Raw genomic sequence first — 25,974 nt, forward strand, 5'->3', positions numbered from 1 at the left:
CCATACAGTATAATGGCCCCACATAGTGCTCCATACAGTATAATGGCCCCACATAGTGCTCCATACAGTATAATGGCCCCACATAGTGCTCCATACAGTATAATGACCCCACATAGTCCTCCATACAGTATAATGGCCCCACATAGTGCTCCATACAGTATAATGGCCCCACATAGTGCTGCATACTGTATAATGGCCTCACATAGTGCTCCATACAGTATAATGGCCCCACATAGTGCTCCATACAGTATAATGGCCCCACATAGTGCTTCATACAGTATAATGGCCCCACATAGTGCTCCATACAGTATAATGGGCCCCACATAGTGCTCCATACAGTATAATAGCCCCACATAGTGCTCCATATAGTATAATGCCTCACATAGTACTTCATACAGTATAATGGCCTCACATAGTCCTCCATACAGTATAATGGCCTCACATAGTGCTTCATATAGTATAACGGCCTCACATAGTGCTTCATACAGTATAATGGCCTCACATAGTCCTCCATACAGTATAATGGCCCCACATAGTGCTCCATACAGTATAATGGCCCCACATAGTGCTGCATACTGTATAATGGCCTCACATAGTGCTCCATACTGTATAATGGCCCCACATAGTGCTCCATACTGTATAATGGCCCCACATAGTCCCCCATACAGTATAATGACCCCACGTAGTGCTCCATACAGTATAATGGCCCCACATAGTGCTCCATACAGTATAATGACCCCACATAGTCCTCCATACAGTATAATGGCCCCACATAGTGCTCCATACAGAATAATGGCCCCACATAGTGCTCCATACAGTATAATGGCCCCACATAGTGCTCCATACAGTATAATGACCCCACATAGTCCTCCATACAGTATAATGGCCCCACATAGTGCTCCATACAGTATAATGGCCCCACATAGTGCTCCATACAGTATAATGGCCCCACATAGTGCTCCATACAGTATAATGACCCCACATAGTCCTCCATACAGTATAATGGCCCCACATAGTGCTCCATACAGTATATTGGCCCCACATAGTGCTGCATACTGTATAATGGCCCCACATAGTGCTCCATACAGTATAATGGCCCCACATAGTGCTCCATACAGTATAATGGCCCCACATAGTCCTCCATACAGTATAATGGCCCCACATAGTGCTCCATACAGTATAATGGCCCCACATAGTGCTCCATACAGTATAATGGCCCCACATAGTGCTTCATACAGTATAATGGCCCCACATAGTGCTCCATACAGTATAATGGGCCCCACATAGTGCTCCATACAGTATAATAGCCCCACATAGTGCTCCATATAGTATAATGCCTCACATAGTACTTCATACAGTATAATGGCCTCACATAGTCCTCCATACAGTATAATGGCCTCACATAGTGCTTCATATAGTATAACGGCCTCACATAGTGCTTCATACAGTATAATGGCCTCACATAGTCCTCCATACAGTATAATGGCCCCACATAGTGCTCCATACAGTATAATGGCCCCACATAGTGCTGCATACTGTATAATGGCCTCACATAGTGCTCCATACTGTATAATGGCCCCACATAGTGCTCCATACTGTATAATGGCCCCACATAGTCCCCCATACAGTATAATGACCCCACGTAGTGCTCCATACAGTATAATGGCCCCACATAGTGCTCCATACAGTATAATGACCCCACATAGTGCTCCATACAGTATATTGGCCCCACATAGTGCTGCATACTGTATAATGGCCCCACATAGTGCTCCATACAGTATAATGGCCCCACATAGTGCTCCATACAGTATAATGGCCCCACATAGTGCTCCATACTGTATAATGGCCCCACATAGTGCTCCATACAGTATATTGGCCCCACATAGTGCTGCATACTGTATAATGGCCCCACATAGTGCTCCATACAGTATAATGGCCCCACATAGTGCTCCATACAGTATAATGGCCCCACATAGTGCTCCATACTGTATAATGGCCCCACATAGTGCTCCATACAGTATAATGGCCCCACATAGTGCTCCATACAGTATATTGGCCCCACATAGTGCTCCATACTGTATAATGGCCCCACATAGTGCTTCATACTGTATAATGGCCCCACATAGTGCTCCATACAGTATATTGGCCCCACATAGTGCTCCATACAGTATAATGACCCCACATAGTGCTCCATACAGTATATTGGCCCCACATAGTGCTCCATACTGTATAATGGCCCCACATAGTGCTCCATACAGTATAATGGCCCCACATAGTGCTCCATACTGTATAATGGCCCCACATAGTGCTCCATACAGTATAATGGCCCCACATAGTGCTCCATACAGTATATTGGCCCCACATAGTGCTCCATACTGTATAATGGCCCCACATAGTGCTTCATACTGTATAATGGCCCCACATAGTGCTCCATACTGTATAATGGCCCCACATAGTGCTCCATACTGTATAATGACCCCACATAGTCCTCCATACAGTATAATGGCCCCACATAGTGCTCCATACAGTATAATGGCCCCACATAGTGCTCCATACAGTATAATGGCCCCACATAGTGCTCCATACTGTATAATGACCCCACATAGTCCTCCATACAGTATAATGGCCCCACATAGTGCTCCATACTGTATAATGGCCCCACATAGTGCTCCATACTGTATAATGACCCCACATAGTCCTCCATACAGTATAATGGCCCCACATAGTGCTCCATACAGTATAATGGCCTCACATAGTCCTCCATATAGTATAATGGCCCCACATAGTGCTCCATACTGTATAATGGCCCCACATAGTGCTCCATACAGTATAATGGCCCCACATAGTGCTCCATACAGTATAATGGCCCCACATAGTGCTCCATACTGTATAATGGCCCCACATAGTGCTCCATACAGTATAATGGCCCCACATAGTCCTCCATACAGTATAATGGCCCCACATAGTGCTCCATACAGTATAATGGCCCCACATAGTGCTCCATACAGTATAATGGCCCCACATAGTGCTCCATACTGTATAATGACCCCACATAGTCCTCCATACAGTATAATGGCCCCACATAGTGCTCCATACTGTATAATGGCCCCACATAGTGCTCCATACAGTATAATGACCCCACATAGTCCTCCATACAGTATAATGGCCCCACATAGTGCTCCATACAGTATAATGGCCTCACATAGTCCTCCATATAGTATAATGGCCCCACATAGTGCTCCATACTGTATAATGGCCCCACATAGTGCTCCATACTGTATAATGGCCCCACATAGTGCTCCATACAGTATAATGGCCCCACATAGTGCTTCATACTGTATAATGGCCCCACATTTAAAAAAAAAAAAATACGGTAACTACTCACTTCTGCCCATTCCAATGCTGATCTGGTCTCTTCATATATCACAACCCTACCTGTGGGCACTATCGCCGCGACTAGTGATGAGGGAGATGGTGAGAGGGCTGAGAAGAGTGGTGGCGGAACTAGTCCTGAGGAGACGGCGCGCGTACTCACCGGGAGGGCTCTGTGTGCCCCCTCTGGCATGCGTGCCATAGGTTCGCTGCCACTGCTATAGAGCATCCTGGTGCCATCTCTTCCCCAGGTAAGTGACCGACGCACCAGACTGACCTCCTGATATGAAAAAAAAGGTGATTGGTGAGACCGGGCCGCCTCCTTCCATTGCTCCATTTCTGGTGCTCATGTGCCCCTTCCAGGTACTGGCAGAGGTCTGCAGGGCTCAGCATGTGCGCTCCTGGCTTTTCAGCGACTACACAGCCCCATATGCAGCGATCTCATTATCAGACCTGGGACGGCTTCTATCGTTTCCTTCAGGCGCTCATTGGTAAGATCAGACCAGATAGCTCACCTTCACTACTGGTGCAGAACCAGACATTGTGCTCGCTTGTGTTGCTGGTTCCCCGGTTGTCCGTCCATGGAGCAATGTTGTTGGGTACTGAACACTGCAGGCCAGGATCACCCCACAAGACCTGTGATGATCTCACCCAGTCCTCCAGGAATCCCTATTTGTCTCACGTCAGTCACTCAGATCTGGATATCCTTGTTACCAATGCTCTTCACTATCAATGTGACTTTTCTGCCACAGATATCCCTCTGCGGCAACAATCACCGCAAAGTATGGGATCCGGGGTGATATCCGCAGCAGGAACTGACACGATACACATGGAAACTCCTCCGAACTTTATCCGCCAAGCTTTTCAAGAGGAAAATGCCTCTGGTGAAAGCTGGTGTTGGTTTTCCTTAAAAGAGTGGTCCGGTCTTTGGCTACGAGTCTGCAGTCACTCTATGTGACCTCAGACTTGTGTATTCTTATGGAGGCGTGACCATAAGTATGTGATTTGCACCTATGTGGTCACATGCCGACTAGACGTACACTCAATGCACGTGTATCTAGCAAGTCTGGACACGTTTAGTCTGAATGTGGCTAGAAGTGTGTAAATCGCATATTTGCAGTCACGCACCCGCGCAATAAGGATTACATAGAGTCACATAGAGTCACTGCAGACTTGTAGCCCAAGGCCGGATAACCCATTTAAGCCTCATTTTGATAATTTTTTTCCACGTTCAATTTTTTTAAAGACCTTTTTATCTAAACTATTGAGCGGCTCCAAAGCAGAAGCCTCCAGAGGGAAGGTCGGGTCAGGAGCCTCCAGAGGGAAGGTCGGGTCAGGAGCCTCCAGAGGGAAGGTCGGGTCAGGAGCCTCCAGAGGAAAGGTCGGGTCAGAAGCCTCCAGAGGAAAGGTCGGGTCAGAAGCCTCCAGAGGGAAGGTCGGGTCAGGAGCCTCCAGAGGGAAGGTCGGGTCAGAAGCCTCCAGAGGAAAGGTCGGGTCAGAAGCCTCCAGAGGGAAGGTCAGGTCAGAAGCCTCCAGAGGGAAGGTCGGGTCAGAAGCCTCCAGAGGGAAGGTCGGGTCAGAAGCCTCCAGAGGAAAGGTCGGGTCAGAAGCCTCCAGAGGGAAGGTCGGGTCAGAAGCCTCCAGAGGAAAGGTCGGGTCAGAAGCCTCCAGAGGGAAGGTCGGGTCAGAAGCCTCCAGAGGGAAGGTCGGGTCAGAAGCCTCCAGAGGAAAGGTCGGGTCAGAAGCCTCCAGAGGAAAGGTCGGGTCAGAAGCCTCCAGAGGGAAGGTCGGGTCAGAAGCCTCCAGAGGGAAGGTCGGGTCAGAAGCCTCCAGAGGGAAGGTCGGGTCAGAAGCCTCCAGAGGAAAGGTCGGGTCAGAAGCCTCCAGAGGGAAGGTCGGGTCAGAAGCCTCCAGAGGGAAGGTCGGGTCAGAAGCCTCCAGAGGGAAGGTCGGGTCAGAAGCCTCCAGAGGGAAGGTCGGGTCAGAAGCCTCCAGAGGGAAGGTCGGGTCAGAAGCCTCCAGAGGGAAGGTCGGGTCAGGAGCCTCCAGAGGGAAGGTCGGGTCAGGAGCCTCCAGAGGGAAGGTCGGGTCAGGAGCCTCCAGAGGGAAGGTCGGGTCACATAGTTTAGATGCTTCACATGTTCGGAGTGTTTTCCAGATGTTATCGCTCGATTCCTTATTAGTGACTTTTTGAATAAGTAACCTCATTTCTTCCGAATGTGCTGCAGTTTTCCCCCAGAGAGATCTCACCTACACCAGATATTTTGGCGCAATTTATTTTTTAGCTGATTTAAGAAGTGTTTATTTATTTGCACCGAGATTGTCACAAAGAAAGGTTAGAGACGTGATTAAAAAACATTTTTTATTTTGCGCAGAATTCGGGAACCACGTGCGCCATTATGAAGAATTCGGTGCCATAAAATTGATCGAATGCTGCAAGATAGACAAAAAAAAAAAAGTAAAATGACTTAAAAAAAAAAGCAAATGATGGATCAGAGCTTTAATATTCATTTCTATAAAAATAAATCCACATGAGGAGTTTTTCCATTTCTCATTTTTCCCCGCTGTAGGTTGTGAAACCCATCTGTGTAGAGGCAGGAAATAGTTAACTAGGCCAGTTTGGTCCTCCAGGCGCTAGATGGCGCTGACGTTCCTCACGCAGTTTTGACCGACGCTCCTAGTCTTTAGTGTCAGTGCCTCTGTGGGCAGCGGGAGCAGCTGACGTGTGCCCGGGAGGAGCGGGTGAGTAGAGGCGCCCACGGTGAGCGCAGCAGCGGGTACGGTGCACTGGCAGGACAGGCAGCTGCTCACACTCGTGCACCAGGATCAAGGGGAACTAGTAGAAAGCCGAGTGCTCAGCTCCAGTCCCTGTGGATTGTATGGATTTGGGATTTTTCTCAATCTCAGCTTTTTTTTTTTTTTTTACTTGCGTTTCTTTAACCCCTTTGTGCCCAGGTCTAAATGAGCCTTTAAAGGGGTTGTCCACCTTTTGGAGACTTATTTTTTTACCTAAATGTATGTATTTCAAGCTAGAAATGGTTTTTTTCTTTTGCTATTTAGTTTTCATTAAAAATATTTAGGGGTCAAATAGCAAAACTGAGTTTACCCCTAAATATATGCATTTGAGAGAAAAAATATGTATGCGTAATTAATATGGATCCCAAAACGAGGCTAAAAAAAACTGATCCAGCTTGTAGTACACAGCAATACGAAACAGCAAGGTCTGGACGTACGGCCTCCTACCGTGCAGCTCATGGTCGGCACACACCTCGTATCCTGGCATGTGAGAGTCTACAGGCGGCACAGCGGGGTCTCGCGGCTGCTGCTTTCTGTGATCGCACATTTACTTTCCTGCTTGTTTAATCACAGGAGCGAGTGTTTCTGCAGCGTCTCCAGCCCCCTGAACTCATCAAGTCTGTGACCTATAAGCTCAGTGGCCGGCATCACTGACTTGATTTATGAGGAGTCCAGGGGGATGGAGACTCTGCAGAAACACTCGCTCCTGTGATAACATATTACTGCCTGTTTGTTTAATCACAGGAGTGAGTGTTTCTGCAGCGTCTCCAGCCCCCTGAACTCATCAAGTCGGTGACCTATAAGCTCAGCGGCCGGCATCACTGGCTTGATTTATGAGGAGTCCAGGGGGATGGAGACTCTGCAGAAACACTCGCTCCTGTGATAACATATTACTGCCTGTTTGTTTAATCACAGGAGTGAGTGTTTCTGCAGCGTCTCCAGCCCCCTGAACTCATCAAGTCGGTGACCTATAAGCTCAGCGGCCGGCATCACTGACTTGATTTATGAGGAGTCCAGGGGGATGGAGACTCTGCAGAAACACTCGCTCCTGTGATAACATATTACTGTCTGTTTGTTTAATCACAGGAGCGAGTGTTTCTGCAGCGTCTCCAGCTGGAGCAGGAGCGAGGCTGACAGGCTCGTGACTGAGAGAGACACCTTTTAATGATACCTAAATCTTTTATAGTCAGATGACCCTTCAAGCAGCCCATAGACATGAGGGATCTCTCTGCAGATCGTCGTCACTTACATCTCCTTTTTGGATGTGTATAACCACCACACAGGGGCGTTAGTATAGTGGGTACTGAGGTTGCAGTCACTTCTGGGGCCCTACAGCCTATGGGGGCCATAAAAGATCCCTTTGACCCATATGAGAAGCCTATTAAGGACCCATGATTTGGGAGGAGCGTTGGATTGGCCATGTTGGCGACTTTACATTGATGCCCACAAGCTTAAAATTATGTAACATTGTCGCCAAATTTAGGTGGATGCGCCAACAATCTGCAGAACCAACGATGAAGCTGTGGGGAAAAAAATCAGCACAATCTGCAGAAAAAAATGTCTTGCGTCTGTGGCTGGCTTCTTCCTGCCCTTACACATTAGATAAAAGCCGCTGGTTTGTGCTGGAAGTGAATGAAGGAGGGACGGGATCAGTCATTTGGATTTAGTGAATGGGGTAGGATTGTAAAAACATGGAAACAGCGCCACACCTGTCCCCTGGTTGTGTGTGGTATTGCAGCTCAAGCTACTATTTATTTAGTTGGCGCTCCTCTGTGACACCGGACACAATCCATGGACGAGACTGGCGCCAATGTTGAAATACCAGTGACTGTTGGATTAGTAACGCAGCCCACTCCTCCCTCACAGCACATCGGGGGGCATAGACACCGCTGGGGTCTCTCTGTGATCTTTCCCATGTTGGTGAGTCTATAATATTCCTGTATCAGCAAAGGATATAATAATTGTATGTAGCTGGTGCCGCGCTGATCACCACTATAGTACCCGGGAGAATGTTTTTCTCTTTGTACACCGTCCTCCATGACATACCTGTAGGTTTTCAGTGTAAACCGTTTTCTGCCTGGGGTGTGAACAATGGAGGGTTTTTTTCTGTTATCCTGGTTGCCGTGGCTACAGCTACTAACATAAATGGAGAGGAAAACAAAGAAGAGAATTAAACCGGTCAGTGGACGTATCCGTGACAACCACGGCGAAACCCTCCATTGTTTACACAGCCAGATGCCGAAAAATGATCACAAGGAGTTTTATCATCATTTCCAGTCTAAACGGACGTGTTTAACCCCTTCCTGGCATGTAACATGTCTGACGTGGGTGTAAGGGATGGTTTAAGGAGCAGAACCCACCTTATATAGGCAGATACCGGCTGCGTTCTACAGCCCACGCCGACCTCTAACAGCAGTGACCGGCACCAATTTCTGGCAGCACCACTGAGATGCTGCGATACCGGATGGGCGTCTGTTGTGGCCCTTATCAGCCCCTGTCTAACACGATGGTGGTGTGACTATGGGTTGCCAGAAAGGCCCAATTGAATACTCCTGTGGCATCGTCTCCTGTGAAGTCCCCCCAGAGATGTAGAGCTAGAGTATTGCAGTCCCATCAATCAAATGACTGCAGGTTTAGGTTCCCAAAAAGAAAAATAGTTTTTAAAAATATTTAAAAAAAAAAAAACACAAAAATAAGGAAATGTAACTTTTTTTTTTTTTTTAAAAAGCATATTACGTAGTGTTGCATCAATAAAAACCTAAAATTAATTGATCTGTATGGTGTAAAGAAACAAACGCCAAAAATTAAAGTTTTTTTGGTTAACGTTTTGCTCCCAAGAAGATGCAATTAGAAACCATCAAAACAGTAATGTGGTCTGTGTCACCATTTTCTGAAGCCCGTTATTTTTTTCAAAGTTTCGATTTTTTTTAATTTATTTATTTTTTTTAAACTGCTGAAATCTTAAAAAAAACAAAACAAAACAAAAAAAAACCCTTTTTGGTATCACAGTAATTCTACAGACAGGTGATTCTCACCACAATTTTTACCCATATGAAAAAACCCCCTAAAACAATAATAAAATTACTCCCCCCAAATCTTTTAGTTTAGTCAATTTCTTATATGATAAAAAAATTTAAAAAGTGGCGTCATTTCAAACTACAACTCGCCCCCCAAACAGCAAGCCCTTGTATGGTAAGATTGACTGAAAAACAAATTACAGTTCTTAGAAGAAGAGTAGGGGAAAAAAACTGCAATAACAAAACTTGGATCCAATAAGAGCCGTGTGTAGAACCATAAAAAAAACTTAAGGAAAGAAAAAAGCAAATTTTAAAGAAAACTTAATTTTTGTAACAATGTTACATGTTGGAATTGGTCACTTTTTGCAGTAATTGGGTTTTGTTGAAACAAAACTACACATATTCTACAAAATAAATATGAGAGCGGACTTAGACTGATTTCTGAAATCGGCACACACATTGATTTTTTTTTTTTTTACTGAATTGTAAAACTGCTGCTTTTTTTTTTTTTTTAAAAAACTGCGACATGTCAATTCTCTCAGCGTTTTTTCACCCATAGAAAGCAATTCGAAAGTTGAAAAACACAGCAAAAACACAGGTATCAGGTTTTACTGCTGGAAACTCAGGAACAACAGGCACTAAACTGTATCAGAACGAAGTGGGGAAAAAAGGTCCAGCTTCACAAAAAGTCCAATTTATTGTATAAAATATAGTCCAGAAACAGTAAAACTTACAAGAGTAACAAATAGGCTACACTTTTCGAACAAAAACCTTGTTCTTTTTCAGAGCTCATTTCGCTTTACTTAGGCTAGTTTCACATTTGCGTTTAAGGCTGCAGCGTCGGCCTGCGCACGGCCGCCGCTAAGCTCTGCCCCCTGCCGTGCCTCCGCCAGTAGCTCCGCCTACGGGCACAAGACGCTGCATGCGTCCTGCGTCCCCTATCTTTAGCACTGGGGACGCAGGCCGTGCGCAGGTATGCGTTTGGCAGAGCATGCGTCCTTTTGACGCTGCGCCGACCAGCGCCAAACGCAACAGGCTGCAATTTGGAGCGCTCGGCGCAGCGTCAAAAGGACGCATGCGCCGCCAAACGCATACCTGCGCACGGCCTGCGTCTCCAGTGCTAAAGATAGGGGACGCAGGACGCATGCAGCGTCATGCGCCCGTAGGCGGAGCTACTGGCGGAGGCACGGCAGTACGCTCGGAGCACCATCAAAAGGGCGCAGCGCACGCAAAATTCTACTAGCACACGGTCAGCGCACCCTATGCTAAAGATAGGGTGTGCAGATCGCATGCAGCCGTGTGCGATACTAGGCGGAGATGACCGGAGGGGGCGAGCAGGGGGCGGGACTTAGTGGCGGCGTGCGCTGCTGGCAAAAAACGCTGGTCTGAAACTAGCCTTAATTCATAGTTTTGATGCCTTCAGAGTGAACCTACAATTTTCATAGTCATGAAAATAAAGAAAACTCTTTGAATGAGAAGGTGTGTCCAAACTTTTGGTCTGTACTGTATGTGTGTGTATATATATATATATATTAGCTGAAGAGCCCGGTGCTGCCCGGGCATAGTAACTACGGTTAGTTACAACACATTATAATGAAAGCAGTTTGAGAAAGGTCCACACTTTTCAGGACCGAAACGTCGCTGTATGGGCAAATAGCCAGATGGGCTAATAAATAGCACTTTAACTGGAATCTCCTTGGTGTGCTGCTTTCATCTTTGAAGGACTATTTTTGAGGTTTGGTACATGAATGGAAAGCCTGCAGCCGCATTATTGTTATTGTTTATTTTTTGTGCTGCTTCTTCCATCTGTTTGTTTTAATGTTTTATTTATTGAAATCTGCAAGTTACATCCGAAAGAAAGCAATCAACAAAGTAGCTTACAAAATTATTATATAACCTACAAATTCCACTTTTCGGGAGTTAAACAGATGGTTTGAAATATCAATTCATGGCAAAAACTATTGATATATAGAAGTTTAAGGACAACAACAGCCTAAAAGGAACTTCCAGTAGCAAGATTATCTGGGTTCAAATCTGGGTTCTTCCCATCCACACGCCCCTGCTACATCACATATGCCATGATTTCAAACAAAGATGAAGAAGAACAAAAAAAGAAGAAAAGAGAAAAAAAAACAGTATAGGGAGTAAAGGGACAGGAGGTCAAGTAATTAGAGGGAGAAGTTGGGAGATAGGGGTGGAATATAGGGGAAGAAAGGGGGGGGGGGAGAGGGGAACACTAGGCAACAAGGGTTTCGTCCACTCTGATAAAGCCGAGCAAGGAGGCCACTATAGCCTTATCAACTTCTACTAATGGATCTGAATCGGGTCCATGGGTGCCATACTCTTTCAAAAGCTGAAAGTGAGCCATTCACCAAGGCAGCCAGTTTGGCTACTTGATATAGCATATCTACCTTCTCTTGCAATTGGGATATAGATGGAGTGGTAGTTGTCTTCCAGTTCATAGGTATCAAAAGTTTCGCTGCTGAAAGAATGTGTTGAGTCAACAGAGCAGTATTCTTATGTCCAGTCGGTGACAGAAAATTTAAGAGCACTATCTCCGGTGTCAATGTAAGCTTTTTGCCCACAATTTCCCCGATATAATCCCCTACTAGTCGCCAGAACTGCAGCAGGGGTGGACAGGACCACCACATATGTAAGTATGTTCCCTCCGAGTCACAGCATCTCCAGCATCTAGTAGAAGACCCCGTCTGCCAATAAGTGTTCTGCTGTGGTGTAATATACCATCTGGCGACTATTTTAAAGGAATTCTCTTGTTCTCTAACGCATTGTGATGGGCCATGAGAAGAATTATAAATGTGTGATATTTGATTTGGGGTAAACTTGTATCCCAAATCCTTTTCCCAATGTGTTATATAGGCTCTTTTGAGGCAACAGTCAGTTATATTTAAAACCTGGTAAATAGACGACATTATCTTTTTGGGTTTATCCTTTGCTGCACAGAGAGTCTCAAATGCAGTCAGTGGGCGGGTAACGTCTGCTCCTAAAAGATACTGTGCCAAGGAGTCTCTTATAGAGCCGAATTGTATAAAGGACAAGTTGGAAAGCCCTGGTTGCTTCTTCAGTTCCTGAAAGGAGGGGAGTGCCCCGTCCGCTAAGAGTTCATCAACCGCTACATTTGCCAGGGAACCGGGTTTGATTAGATCATTGTCTCGGGAATAAGAGGCATGTGGCATTATATCTGCCAACTTGAGTAAGGGGGACAAAGGGGGAACTAGAGTTTTCACCAATCCCTTCCATAATTTTAAGGTAGCTTTGGTGTGTATATTAGGTAAATTTTTGTTTATGTTTTTACAAGGATATGCCAAAAGGATGGATCTCAGGGGATAAGGTGCTAGGGCTTCCTCCACCTCAATCCACTGCTTATTGTTAGGAGACCGCAACAGGTCTACCACTCTGGTAAGCATTGTCGCTTGGTAGTACCTTACTATGTCTGGTGCACCCATCCCACCCCTCGATTTGTTTAATGTTAATGTCCTGTATGCTAATCGGGGCTTTTGCTTTTTCCAAACATATCTGCGGAATAATGTATTAATTTTAAGAAGATACGATTTGGGGATGGTTATAGGGAGCATTTGGAAGATATATATGAACTTGGGTAAGATTAGGCTCTTCAGTAAATTTTTCCTTCCCATCCACGACACATACGAGTCCCTCCATGATTTCATGATAGTTTCTACTGAGGCAATTAGGGGGGGGATATTATGTTGAAAAAGGTCTCTATCCGATCTTCCTATCTTTACACCTAAATATTTGATATATTGTTTTGGCCAGGTGAATGGGTATGTACTTTTTAGTTTAGCTAAGGTATTCGGGGATATATGTATGTCTAGCGCTTCCGACTTAGACATATTTACTTTAAAATTGGAAATTTTGCTATATTGATCTATGAGATCCATCAATGTTGGAAGTCCCAGCAAAGGATTAGTCATCAAGACTAAGAGATCGTCCGCAAATGCCGCTATTTTATAGTGTGTCTTATTGATACGAATACCCTCTATTCCCTCATGTATTTGTATGGCCTTTAAGAGAGGTTCCATTGCTAGCACAAATAACAACGGGGATAGGGGACAGCCCTGTCTTGTTCCGTTCTTTATAGTAAATGCATCTGTTGTAAAATCGTTAATCCTAATATGTGCCTTGGGCTTATCGTACATTGCCATTACGGCTGCTATAAACGCTTCGGGTATCTCAAACTTGATCAGCACTTCCCGTAGGTATACCCAGTCCACCCTGTCAAAGGCCTTCTCTGCATCTGTTCCAAGAAGCATCAATGGGAGTTTACGATTTTTTGCGTATTGAAGAAGGTGTAATACTTTGTGGACATTATCCCTTCCCTCCCTTCCACCCACAAACCCGGTCTGATTTAAGGAAATCAAATTTGGCAATGACTCGGCCATTCTTTTTGCCATCAGCCCTGCTAGGATTTTTAGGTCCACATTAAGGAGAGAGATTGGCCTATAGCTACTACATTGTTCAGGATCCTTCCCCTCTTTGTGTATTAGGGATATTCTGGCTGTAAGCATTTGGTTTGGCAATGGGTGGCCTTGTAAAACTGCGTTGCAAACGTTCAATAAATGTGGGAGTAGGAGGCCAGAGAAGGATTTATAGTAAACTGCTGAGAATCCATCTGGACCGGGCGCTTTCCCCTTCGGGCACTTTGACAGGGCGGACTGCAACTCCCCTAGTGAAAAAGGTCTAGTGAGCACTGGCGTAGCGTGGGGGGGGCGGGGGGGGCGGTCCGCCCCAGGCGGCATGTGTGTGGGGGCGGCGCGGCAGCAGCAATTCCACCCTGCAGTGCAGTGCAGCGGCGGGCAGGGAGCGATGCGATCACGGCAGCTCCGCTGCCTGCAAGAGTGAATAGCAGGAGCGGAGCGGCAATGGTCCGTCCTGCTTCCTGCCCGGAGGCCGCGCTTCCTGTTTCACACAGAGGAGCGCCGCTGAGTGACGTCATCATTCAGCGGCCGCTGCTGTGTGAGGGAGGAAGCGCGGGCGATGCTGCGGACAGGTGAGAGGAGAGAGGTGGTGTCTTGTGTGTATGTATGTATGTATGTCTGTGTGTGTGTGTGTGTCTGTGTGTATGATGGAGCAGGCAATGATGGGAGTGATGGTCTAGAAGGCAATGATGGGGTGATGGAGCAGACAATGATGGGGTGATGGAGCAGGCAATGATGGGGTGATGGAGCAGGCAATGATGGGGTGATGGAGCAGACAATGATGGGGTGATGGAGCAGGCAATGATGGGGTGATATGGGGGTGATGGAGCAGGCAATGATGGGGTGATGGAGCAGGCAATGATGGGGTGATGGAGCAGGCAATGAGGGGAGTGATGGAGCAGACAATGATGGGGTGATGGAGCAGGCAATTATGGGGTGATGGAGCAGACAATGATGGGGGTGATGGAGCAGGCAGTGATGGGGTGATGGAGCAGGCAATGAGGGGAGTGATGGGGGTGATGGAGCAGGCAATGATGGGGTGATGAAGCAGGCAATGAGGGGAGTGATGGGGGTGATGGAGCAGGCAATGATGGGGGTGATGGAGCAGGCAATGATGGGGTGATGGAGCAGGCAATGAGGGGAGTGATGGGGGTGATGGAGCAGGCAGTGATGGGGTGATGGAGAAGGCAGTGATAGGGTGATGGAGCAGGCAATGATGGGGGTGATGGAGCAGGCAATGATGGGGTGATGGAGCAGGCAATGAGGGGAGTGATGGGGGTGATGGAGCAGGCAATGATGGGGGTGATGGAGCAGACAATTATGGGAGTGATGGAGCAGGCAGTGATGGGGTGATGGAGCAGACAATGATGGGAGTGATGGGGTGATGAAGCAGGCAGTGATGGGGTGATGGAGAAGGCAGTGATGGGGTGATGGAGCAGGCAATGATGGGGGTGATGAAGCAGGCAATGATGGGGTGATGGAGCAGACAATGATGGGAGTGATGGGGTGATGGAGCAGGCAATGATGGGAGTGATGGGGAGAAGGCACAGTGATGGGGTGATGGAGAAGGCAGTGATGGGGAGAAGACAATGATGGGGTGATGGTCGAGAGGGCAATGATGGGGTGGTGGGTGAGAATGCAATGATGGTGGTGGTGGAAAGGGCAATAAATGGGGGTGGTGGAGGAGGAGGAAATGATGGAGGTGGTGGAATGGGCAATGATGGGAGTGGTGGGGGAGAAAGCAAAGATAGTGGTGGAGAAGAAAATGATGGAGGTGGGGGAGAGGACAATAATGGGATGCGAGGGGAGGAGGACAATGAGGGGTGTGGGGGATTGGGATGGGAGGAAGGGGGACTTATAATGGCCTTAGGAACAGGGGGAGGTGGAGGAAGACATTATCGTTTATTATGTCTAACACAGTCCCTTAGTATATAGTGTACTCACTAATTCTGTATAACACCATCCTTAGTTACATAGTTTCCTCTTTTATTATGTATAACACCGCCCCTTATTACCTACCATCCTCTCTAGTTATATATGGTGCCGTCCCTTATTATATAGCTTCCTCTGCTGTTATGTATAGTGCTGTCTCTTACATAGTGTATTTTTGTTATTTTTGTTATTCACAGCGCCCTCTTTTATTACATGGTCCCCTCTCTTGTTAGATATAAAATGACTGCTGATCGAGGAGCCGGTGACCAGACGACCAGTCCATCAGCTCCTCCATTAGAAAGGAAGCTTTCCCATGCTCCATCAGCCATCATTGCATTATACAGCTAACAAGACAGGACGGTATGTAATAAAAAACAGGGCTCTATATAATCCAATATGTAAGGGACAGAACTGTACATAACAAGAGAAGGCACTGTGTATGGGACAGCAATATACATAATAAAGGAGACTATGTAATATATACCTGTATGTGTGTGTGTGGCTATATAATATCAATAATCTATCTATCTATATATATATATACACACACACACGTAGCTTTGACGCCATAAAAGGAGGGGGGCCCGGACACATTTCTTGCACAGGGACCCCAAGCTGTCAGTGTCCGCCCCCTGTCCGCCAAAATAATTTGTACTTTCTGGGTTTTTTTCTGTCACATTATTAAAAATTACTATTAAAAAAAGCCATTAGGTCTTCATCCAGCATCATCAAGCTAATACATACATATATATAGAGAACTGCAAGAAGTTGAAAGTCTAGAAATTTAGAAATAATAGCAGAGTTAGTAGCAGACTAAAAATTAGATCTTTGAGTGTAGTGTGGGCTCTTCGGATGCTTCCGAATTATCAACGACCAAAGGGGCGGCAAATTTTTCGACCGCCCCGGGCGCCACAAACAGTTGCTACGCCACTGCTAGTGAGATATTGTTTTTGGGAATCAGACAAGACAGGCAAATCTAAAGTGCTTAGGAAGGACCTAGTGTCCATGCTTCTTTTAAGTGCGGAATCGGCGTTATCTTCCGGACGGAGATTATATAATTTCTTATAGTAGTCTAGGAATGCCCGCTCCATATGCTCAGGAGTTTGCGAGCTTAACCCTTGTTCATTCTTGATTGAGTTAATCAGCGTACGTGACTGCCGCTTCCTTAGTTGTGATAACATTAATTTAGATGCTTTGTCTCCATGGACGTACATTCTGTTTTTCCATGTTGCATAGAGCTTAGCAGATCTCGAGTTTAATATGTCTTTAAGTTGCTGTCTTTTTTGTTGCAGCTTCTCTAAGCTATGTTGATCTATTTTATGTTTATGTGTAAGCTCCAGCTGTGATATACTATCATAAAGATCCTGGATTTCTTTTTGTTGCAGTTTATTTAGAAAGGAAGTGATAGATATCAACTCCCCTCTGACAACTGACTTATGTGCTTCCCATAGTATCTGTGAGGAGATTTCTGGTGAAGCATTTTGCTCAAAATATTGGGAAAGCACTTTGTTTATACGTGTCTGTACCTCGGTCCTTCCAAGTACTGACTCATTGAGCCGCCATACTCTATGTCGGGGAAAGGCTTTAGATAATGAGAATTTTAACAAAACCGAAGAGTGATCGGAATAAATATTCGGGATTATTTTCGCCTGTTGTATATTGGCAAGCATTTTACTGGATATAAAAATATAGTCTAAACGGTGGTAAGATTTATGAGGGTGGGAGTAGAAGGTGTAGTCTCGGTCAGAGGGGTTTAGATATCTCCATGTGTCAATCAATTGTAGAGATCCCAATTGTGACTTTATTCTGTAAAGATCTTTAGGTGAGAGCGAACTTTTCTGTTTGGTCGTGTCTAGCAAAGGCTCTAATGCAACATTCAAGTCCCCACCCACTATCAATGCACCCTCTCTAAAGCCATCAATTTTTTTCAGTGTTGAGAGTACCCATCTCAATAGTTTTTTATTTGGTGCGTATAAACTGCACAATGTTACAAGGGCACCGTTTAGTAGACCTTTGACAAAGATGTAACGACCCTGAGGGTCCGCCATAGTTTCTCTTAGCTGGAAGGGCACTCCCCTTGCCACTGCTATTGACACTCCTCTGGAACCGGACTGGGTGGTTGTCGCATGAAACCATTTATCATATATCGAGCTTTCAAAGGAGGGCAATTTATCCGGTTTGAAGTGCGTTTCCTGAATAAGCAATACTGCTGCCTGCTGTTTTTTGAATAGTTGTAATGTGTGGCGTCTAGCGTTTGGAGAATTCAGCCCATGTGCGTTAAAAGAGATGAATGTGTGTACCTTATCCGAATCCATCATGTTTCTGTACACAGCAGCATCCTTGCGGCTCACGACGGAGACGAATCCCTGTGCCTATGGGAGTGGGGAGGGGGTCTAGGACAAGTAGACCAGACGAACTTCCCTTCCATCTGTATCTACCTATATCTATCGATCTCTGAGTGTATAGGCCCGCCCACTCCGTATATCCACATTCACTATAATATCCCATCAGCCAGAGGTACCGGAATACTACCCCTAATATCCCACATCATCCCGTCACAGCGACCGGACAACTACCACTAATATCCCACATCATCCCGTCAGCCAGAGCCATCGGACTACTACCCCTAATATCCCACATCATCCCGTCAGCCAGAGCCATCGGACTACTACCCCTAATATCCCACATCATCCCATCAGCCAGAGCCACCGGACTACTACCACTAATATCCCACATCATCCCATCAGCCAGAGGTACCGGAATACTACCCCTAATATCCCACATCATCCCATCAGCCAGAGCCACCGGACAACTACCACTAATATCCCACATCATCCCGTCAGCCAGAGCCACCAGACTACTACCACTAATATCCTCATCCCGTCAGCCAGAGCCACCAGACTACTACCCCTAATATCCCACATCATCCCATCAGCCAGAGCCACCGGACAACTACCACTAATATCCCACATCATCCCGTCAGCCAGAGCCACCAGACTACTACCCCTAATATCCCACATCATCCCATCAGCCAGAGCAACCAGACTACTACCCCTAATATCCCACATCATCCGTCACAGCCACCGGACTACTACCCCTAATATCCCACATCATCCCGTCAGCCAGAGCCGCCGGACTACTTCCACTAATATCCCACATCATCCCGTCAGCCAGAGCCGCCGGACTACTTCCACTAATATCCCACATCATCCCGTCAGCCAGAGCCGCCGGACTACTTCCACTAATATCCCACATCATCCCGTCAGCCAGAGCCATCGGACTACTACCCCTAATATCCCACATCATCCCATCAGCCAGAGCCACCGGACTACTACCACTAATATCCCACATCATCCCATCAGCCAGAGGTACCGGAATACTACCCCTAATATCCCACATCATCCCATCAGCCAGAGCCACCGGACAACTACCACTAATATCCCACATCATCCCGTCAGCCAGAGCCACCGGACTACTACCACTAATATCCCACATCATCCCATCAGCCAGAGCCATCGGACTACTACCCCTAATATCCCACATCATCCCATCAGCCAGAGCCACCGGACTACTACCACTAATATCCCACATCATCCCATCAGCCAGAGGTACCGGAATACTACCCCTAATATCCCACATCATCCCATCAGCCAGAGCCACCGGACAACTACCACTAATATCCCACATCATCCCGTCAGCCAGAGCCGCCGGACTACTTCCACTAATATCCCACATCATCCCGTCAGCCAGAGCCGCCGGACTACTTCCACTAATATCCCACAACATCCCGTCAGCCAGAGCCATCGGACTACTACCCCTAATATCCCACATCATCCCATCAGCCAGAGCCACCGGACTACTACCACTAATATCCCACATCATCCCATCAGCCAGAGGTACCGGAATACTACCCCTAATATCCCACATCATCCCATCAGCCAGAGCCACCGGACAACTACCACTAATATCCCACATCATCCCGTCAGCCAGAGCCACCAGACTACTACCACTAATATCCCACATCATCCCGTCAGGCAGAGCCACCAGACTACTACCCCTAATATCCCACATCATCCCATCAGCCAGAGCCACCGGACTACTACCACTAATATCCCACATCATCCCATCAGCCAGAGCCACCGGACTACTACCACTAATATCCCACATCATCCCATCAGCCAGAGGTACCGGAATACTACCCCTAATATCCCACATCATCCCGTCAGCCAGAGCCACCGGACTACTACCCCTAATATCCCACATCATCCCGTCAGCCAGAGCCACCAGACTACTACCCCTAATATCCCACATCATCCGTCACAGCCACCGGACTACTTCCACTAATATCCCACATCATTCCGTCATCCAGAGCCGTCGGTCTATTTCCACTTTTATCCCACATCATCCCGTTTGCCAGAGTCACCAGACTACTACCCCTAATATCCCACATCATCCGTCACAGCCACCGGACTACTACCCCTAATATCCCACATCATCCCGTCAGCCAGAGCCGCCGGACTACTTCCACTAATATCCCACATCATCCCATCAGCCAGAGCAACCAGACTACTACCCCTAATATCCCACATCATCCGTCACAGCCACCGGACTACTACCCCTAATATCCCACATCATCCCGTCAGCCAGAGCCGCCGGACTACTTCCACTAATATCCCACATCATCCCGTCAGCCAGAGCCGCCGGACTACTTCCACTAATATCCCACATCATCCCGTCAGCCAGAGCCGCCGGACTACTTCCACTAATATCCCACATCATCCCGTCAGCCAGAGCCGCCGGACTACTTCCACTAATATCCCACATCATCCCGTCAGCCAGAGCCGCCGGACTACTTCCACTAATATCCCACATCATCCCGTCAGCCAGAGCCACCAGACTACTACCACTAATATCCCACATCATCCCGTCAGCCAGAGCCGCCGGACTACTTCCACTAATATCCCACATCATCCCGTCAGGCAGAGCCACCAGACTACTACCACTAATATCCCACATCATCCCATCAGCCAGAGCCACCAGACTACTACCACTAATATCCCACATCATCCCATCAGCCAGAGCCACCAGACTACTACCACTAATATCCCACATCATCCCGTCAGCCAGAGCCACCAGACTACTACCACTAATATCCCACATCATCCCGTCAGGCAGAGCCACCAGACTACTACCACTAATATCCCACATCATCCCATCAGCCAGAGGTACCGGAATACTACCCCTAATATCCCACATCATCCCGTCAGCCAGAGCCACCGGACTACTACCCCTAATATCCCACATCATCCCGTCAGCCAGAGCCACCAGACTACTACCCCTAATATCCCACATCATCCGTCACAGCCACCGGACTACTTCCACTAATATCCCGTCAGCCAGAGCCGCCGGACTACTTCCACTAATATCCCACATCATCCCGTCAGCCAGAGCCACCAGACTACTACCCCTAATATCCCACATCATCCGTCACAGCCACCGGACTACTACCCCTAATATCCCACATCATCCCGTCAGCCAGAGCCGCCGGACTACTTCCACTAATATCCCACATCATCCCATCAGCCAGAGCCGCCGGACTACTTCCACTAATATCCCACATCATCCCGTCAGCCAGAGCCGCCGGACTACTTCCACTAATATCCCACATCATCCCGTCAGCCAGAGCCGCCGGACTACTTCCACTAATATCCCACATCATCCCGTCAGCCAGAGCCATCGGACTACTACCCCTAATATCCCACATCATCCCATCAGCCAGAGCCACCGGACTACTACCACTAATATCCCACATCATCCCATCAGCCAGAGGTACCGGAATACTACCCCTAATATCCCACATCATCCCATCAGCCAGAGCCACCGGACAACTACCACTAATATCCCACATCATCCCGTCAGCCAGAGCCACCAGACTACTACCACTAATATCCCACATCATCCCGTCAGGCAGAGCCACCAGACTACTACCCCTAATATCCCACATCATCCCATCAGCCAGAGCCACCGGACTACTACCACTAATATCCCACATCATCCCATCAGCCAGAGGTACCGGAATACTACCCCTAATATCCCACATCATCCCGTCACAACCGCTGGACTACTACCCCTAATATCCCACATCATCCCGTCAGCCAGAGCCACCGGACTACTACCCCTAATATCCCACATCATCCCGTCAGCCAGAGCCACCAGACTACTACCCCTAATATCCCACATCATCCGTCACAGCCACCGGACTACTTCCACTAATATCCCACATCATCCCGTCAGCCAGAGCCGCCGGACTACTTCCACTAATATCCCACATCATCCCGTCAGCCAGAGCCACCAGACTACTACCCCTAATATCCCACATCATCCGTCACAGCCACCGGACTACTACCCCTAATATCCCACATCATCCCATCACAGCCACCGGACTACTACCCCTAATATCACACATCATCCGTCACAGCCACCGGACTACTACCCCTAATATCACACATCATCCGTCACAGCCACCGGACTACTACCCCTAATATCCCACATCATCCCGTCAGCCAGAGCCACCGGACTACTACCCCTAATATCCCACATCATCCCGTCAGCCAGAGCCGCCGGACTACTTCCACTAATATCCCACATCATCCCGTCAGCCAGAGCAACCAGACTACTACCCCTAATATCCCACATCATCCGTCACAGCCACCGGACTACTACCCCTAATATCCCACATCATCCCGTCAGCCAGAGCCGCCGGACTACTTCCACTAATATCCCACATCATCCCGTCAGCCAGAGCCGCCGGACTACTTCCACTAATATCCCACATCATCCCATCAGCCAGAGCCGCCGGACTACTTCCACTAATATCCCACATCATCCCGTCAGCCAGAGCCGCCGGACTACTACCACTAATATCCCACATCATCCCGTCAGCCAGAGCCGCCGGACTACTTCCACTAATATCCCACATCATCCCATCAGCCAGAGCCGCCGGACTACTTCCACTAATATCCCACATCATCCCGTCAGCCAGAGCCGCCGGACTACTTCCACTAATATCCCACATCATCCCGTCAGCCAGAGCCGCCGGACTACTACCCCTAATATCCCACATCATCCCATCACAGCCACCGGACTACTACCCCTAATATCACACATCATCCGTCACAGCCACCGGACTACTACCCCTAATATCACACATCATCCGTCACAGCCACCGGACTACTACCCCTAATATCTCACATCGTCTCATCAGCCAGAGCCACCGGACTACTACCCCTAATATCTCACATCGTCTCATCAGCCAGAGCCACCGGACTACTACCCCTAATATACCATATTGGGGATCCCTTTAAAAGTGGCCTGGGGTCAAAACCAAAGCATGTTTGGATTTGCCCTGACTTCCATAGCAATGATCCCTCTAAGAGGGAAGATGTGCGATGGGTATATGGGCAGGGCGGGAGGGGGGATTAATTTCTGTTTCTGTGATGTGCTCTCTGCTCCTTTCTGGGGGGCAGACAATGGCTGGGAGCTTATGTTCCCGGGGATGCTAGATTTCTCCCACCCGGTCAGTGTCTGCTGAGGTGTTGTCGTGGAGTGAGAAAACTATTGCTCATAACAACCGATCACTGCTCAGCTTCTTTGCTTAGTGATTGGTTGCAAGGAAAACCGTTATTAAGCTTCTCAGCTGTTAGTGATGAGCTCGGATGTAGTGTTATTTGAGCATACTCAGGCGCTAACCAGGACTCTTCGGCGTGCACGAAATATATGTTTGAATCCTCGCTTCATTCTACGTACCTGTTGGTCAGCTGCATCACATGCAGGGATTGCCTAGCAAACCATATATGTACTTAGCAGACATATACTGATAGATTCTCGCGGTGGTGATACAGTGCCATCCATTCATGTAGACCTAATAGGACTTAACTGACACCTGCTGACTTTCTCTGCGATGGGTACCTGGGGGAGGATCACCAGATCGTCACCTTAACCTGATTACTCTTCACCTTCAATCTACCGTCGCCTTAATATTTTTTTTCTTTTAATGGTGCATTTGAAGATGGTAAACTATAATAAATGTTTTTAGAGGAATCTGCTTCTTTCTCTTCTCGGACTGATTGGACTGATCATTCATTCCCGAAATTGTCAATTCACAGTCAAATCAGTTTTCAATGAATACACATGTTCCCATTACTGAGATAGGAGATGACACTTGGTGCTCATAAAATTCTATGGAGAAGTGTAATTGTCATCTCAGGATAATTTACAGCCGATATGTCTTTGCCTGCTTCTGGCTCCTCCCTTTTCCATAAAATTAAAAAGCACCAACTCTCATAATGGAAAGCTGAGAAATTCCTCTGCCAGCGACTTATTTTCCCTGAACAAAAGGATCAGGGGCTGAAATGACAACTGCTTGATCCTTCTGTACCTCAACATTATCTGTTGGTGGACAGTCTGAAGGCCACCATACACCTCAGATGGTCGGTTGTGGGCTTGGCCAATTTTCATCTACTGTGTATGGGAGGCTTTGGTCGCATCTCAGATATGTGCTCTCAAGACTTTGACAAATTTTTTGTTGCTATTGTACTCCTATAATTTTCTGTTTCTGGCAGTGCAGTCAGCCATGTACTGAAAGGAAGTTTTGTTTTTCTGGTTCACATAGTTCTGTCATAGAAAAGAATCATACCAGTGTACACTTGACCGTGGGCGCAGCTGTGAAACCTGGAAAGAAAACTTTGTTAGGGGACCCTTCATCAGGTCAAAAATTGACATTTTGTTCATTTTATCCCCTTTGCTCCCCTGAGTATTCTGATGCATTTTTTTTAAAAAAACTGCCATACGGTTCCAGAGATATGGGCCTTTTAATGTAGTGCAGATTTTTAGGGCCTTAACCAAAGGGGCGTAGCTCACAGGGTAATAATGCAAAGCGGTCTAATAGACACGCCCCAGAGGATCCTGTGAGCCCGCCCCCTCCTGACAATAAAAAATACATCTAAGTAAAATAGCCCATATTTCTGGAGATGAATAGAAGATTTTAAAAAGAAAGGGGAGCAGTGGGAATAAAATAAAAGCAAAACGTGGACACTTTTGACCTGGTTACAAGACCTTTATAAATTTCCTGACTGTATATAGACAACTCTATAAAGAGATATCTGATAAACCAATGTAATGGTTAACAAATCTTTAAATGTTTTAAGAAATGCATGTAAAAGACCGGTTCACTTGTACTAATGAAAAGTCAGAAACTGAAGGCTTCATGTTACAAGCGGATCAGCTGATATTGGGACGTTACCTCCCTGAAGTGCACTGGAAAAATGGCAACGGAGTGTAAATCTAGGTAAGTACATATGCAATAAAATCTCTTTTAATTTGGCATCTGATAATCCGGAACGTTTCGAACAACGAACTAAGTTAGCGTGGGATTATACAATATCAGAAGTGGAAGACAAAGCATAAGGAACCAATGCTATAAAATAACGCTCTAAATCTGTATAGTAATCTAATTCGCTGTTCAGTGATCAACTGCTTGGTAATGAACAGAGAACATGTGACTACTTAGAGGACCTGTCACCGAAACATGGCCAGTTTCTGCTTCTACTTTATTCCCACTGTTCCCCTGATTTTTCTGCTTCAAAATTCTCTGTATGGTTCTAGAGATTTGGCCATTTTTATGTAGTGTTAATTTTTATGGTCTTTACAAGAGGGCGTGGCCACAGCAGCCTAAAGTCCCTCCCCCGAGGATCCTGGCCATACATGTATGGCTGATGCGTGCATTTCTTATAAAGCAGGATTACAGGAGCCTGCTACATATATTGCAGGTGCCGACCTTTGTTATCCCGCCGATGCTGGAGAGAGTATCATAATTTGATATCACGTTACTGGCATCCACTCGTAGTGCAAAGTTACCAGTTCATATTTCATACAAACGTCATGAGAACAAAAACGCAAAAATATAAGTTGCTGTTTTGTTTTTCTTTTTAATTCCAAAGCACTGATTTTTTTCATTTCCCATCTTCCAGTTCATTGTATAGTAAAACGAATGGTGTCGTTTCTTCCCGCAAAAAAATAAGCTATCTTGATAGAAAAGTGTTAAAAAAAAAAAGTCATGGCTCTTGGAAGAAGGAGAGAAAAAAACAAGACAAATGAAAATTCTCCTGGTCCTTATGATGGTCATCTATGATGGCCAATAATCCAGAATGCTTGATAATCTGATACTTGATGCCAAGTGAAGTGAATTTTACTGTAATATAAAAAGCGGGCACGTGATGGATAGACTGCTGTATGAAGACGGCCACTTGTCATATGCCTGCAGGTGATGAATTATACAGTGACTCGTTAGATGTAGCATATCCAGTTGTACTGGCAAAGAAAGATCAGTATTGAATTTAATATAT

General features: G+C 46.7%; 2 protein-coding genes across 4 annotated transcripts in view; both read left to right on the plus strand.

Moving 5' to 3' along the window:
- LOC141056379 (uncharacterized) overlaps positions 1–25,974 on the plus strand; it is a 34,740-nt gene that overhangs the window by 4,646 nt on the left and 4,120 nt on the right. Inside the window, exon 1 of one of the 3 annotated variants that reach the window (XM_073553150.1) lies at positions 6,310–6,387. The exons of 1 other annotated variant lie outside the window; for it this stretch is intronic. The gene's annotated coding sequence lies outside the window, so the exon portion shown is untranslated. Of the gene's footprint in view, positions 1–6,309; positions 6,388–15,911; positions 15,932–25,974 lie in introns of those variants that run through there. One more of the 3 variants, XM_073553151.1, reaches the window with a different exon arrangement.
- Positions 6,053–25,974, plus strand: part of LOC141056382 (mitochondrial amidoxime-reducing component 1-like) — a 45,866-nt gene continuing 25,944 nt past the window's right edge. The window contains exon 1 of the mRNA XM_073553154.1: positions 6,053–6,114. The gene's annotated coding sequence lies outside the window, so the exon portion shown is untranslated. The remainder of the gene's footprint in view (positions 6,115–25,974) is intronic.

This window comes from Dendrobates tinctorius, unplaced genomic scaffold (assembly GCF_039654945.1).
Source record: "Dendrobates tinctorius isolate UK_male_01 unplaced genomic scaffold, ASM3965494v1 ptg000197l, whole genome shotgun sequence".
Taxonomy (NCBI): domain Eukaryota; kingdom Metazoa; phylum Chordata; class Amphibia; order Anura; family Dendrobatidae; genus Dendrobates; species Dendrobates tinctorius.